Below are 1,869 nucleotides of genomic sequence, written 5' to 3'. Positions count from 1 at the left end.
GAGGGGAGACCAGAAAATTATCCAAAGTAACTCCCCATCTGCAGATATTTCAAATCTGGATATTCCAAAAGGGATGCATGTGCATATGTTTTCTACACACACACACACACACACACACACACACACCAAGTTAGCCTGTATCCCTTTTGTGTGCCTAGGAATAAGCAATGGTTATCATAATAATGGTAATATGGTACCACTAATTGAGCACTTACTACATGCCAGCCACCCTTCTAAGCACTTGATCTACACTCCTCTCACCTTCAAAACAGCCTCTGAGGGGATGACGAGGGTCCCAGTTCAGACTTGAGACTCAAAGAGGAAAGGCAACTTACCTCCGAGTGCACAGTAGTTGGAGGCAGATCCCAAAGTTCACCTTCTGGGCTGCCTCACGCTCATGTCCAGGTTCTTATCACTGCACTGCACCAGCTCTCTTTTAAGGAGAACAGGCTGCTACGTTTAAGCAGAAAATGTCCATCCAGCAGGGCCTCCTATTTCCCAGATGCCGAGTATTATGGAAAAACCACTAAAGCAAGCTTTGGTTCAGAAGGAGGTGGATTTCTCCTTGTTTGAGCTGCCAATCTATGCTGACAACCAACACGTTCCAACAGAACTACCCAAATCCCTGTCCTACCCAGTGAATTCCCCTCCCCGGTGTGGCAGCCCCAGCAAACAGCCGAGGGGTCCCCAGCCCAGGGGCGTGTGACCTCTCACCACTTTGCAGAGACAGCAAATGTACCCAGGGAGCACAGGACACTCTCAAAGCACAGCCACATGCCAGGCCTAATTAGCTTATTTTTACCTACACTGCTCCTCCCAGCAGGGTCCAATCCCTGCAGCCAAAAGGCTAAGAACCCGGCTGCCAGCATCTCTGCAGCGGCTTCTCAGAGCCTGTTCATAATTAATTTTATAAAGGGCCTTGGCTCCCCATCCCCATTCCATGTGCCTGATTCAGGTGAGATCATGACAGTAATTGCTGCCAACGCTCTGTCCAGTGGAATAAGTGCTCACTGGTGTGTGCGTGTGCGTGTGCGTGTGCATGCGTGTGTGTGCACATGTGTGTGTGCATGAGAGAGACGCACGTGGAGAGATTCCTCAAACACCAAGAAGCTAACAAATGAAGCTCTTGTGCTTTTAGATCCTGCACCGGCTTGAATTCAGGAATTTATCCAACTAACTGTGTGCTTGTGTGTGTCAGATACTGCCCTGTGCACTGGGATGTAGCAATGACTCAGACACGCAGTCTCTGTCTTCAAGGAACTTACCGTCAAACAGAGAATCTATCCGGGTAATGACAATACGGGTAGTCAGAGTACAAGCTACTACATGAGCACAGAGAGGGAACATCTCACTCAGTCTTCATAGGTCCAGGAAGACTTCCTGAAAAGCCATCAAGCTCAGAACCCAGCACAGACCCCGGCACGACACAGGCACTCAACAAATGTTTTTGGATCAAATTAAGTGTCTTCTACATTGACTGAAAGTGTCTCTCTATACATCGACTCCCTGAAAACCAAATGGGAATTAGCTAGGCATATCTGTGCCAGCTGGGCATGCTTCCACCTACATCAAGCAGCTTAAGAAACTAGGGGGTTATTGTTTTCAGTTAATAAGAAATACAGAGATGGGCGGCAGTTGGTATTGGTCTAGCATCTCAGTGATGCCAGAAATCACGTCTCAGTCAATCTCTTGATCTCTCCCACATGGTCAAAAGATAGTTTCCATAGCTCCAGACATTGCATCTACCACCAGAGCACAAAAAGAGAGTGAAGCATGGCATCAATCTGGCTTCACTTTTTAGAGAAAATCTTTCCCCCCAAATTTCCCCAGTAGGTTTCTGCTCACTACTTGGCCAGACCTTGCTACATG

The sequence above is a fragment of the Camelus bactrianus genome, chromosome 18, assembly GCF_048773025.1.
Source record: "Camelus bactrianus isolate YW-2024 breed Bactrian camel chromosome 18, ASM4877302v1, whole genome shotgun sequence".
In the NCBI taxonomy this organism is placed as follows: domain Eukaryota; kingdom Metazoa; phylum Chordata; class Mammalia; order Artiodactyla; family Camelidae; genus Camelus; species Camelus bactrianus.
Note: the sequence above shows the minus strand (reverse complement) of the source record.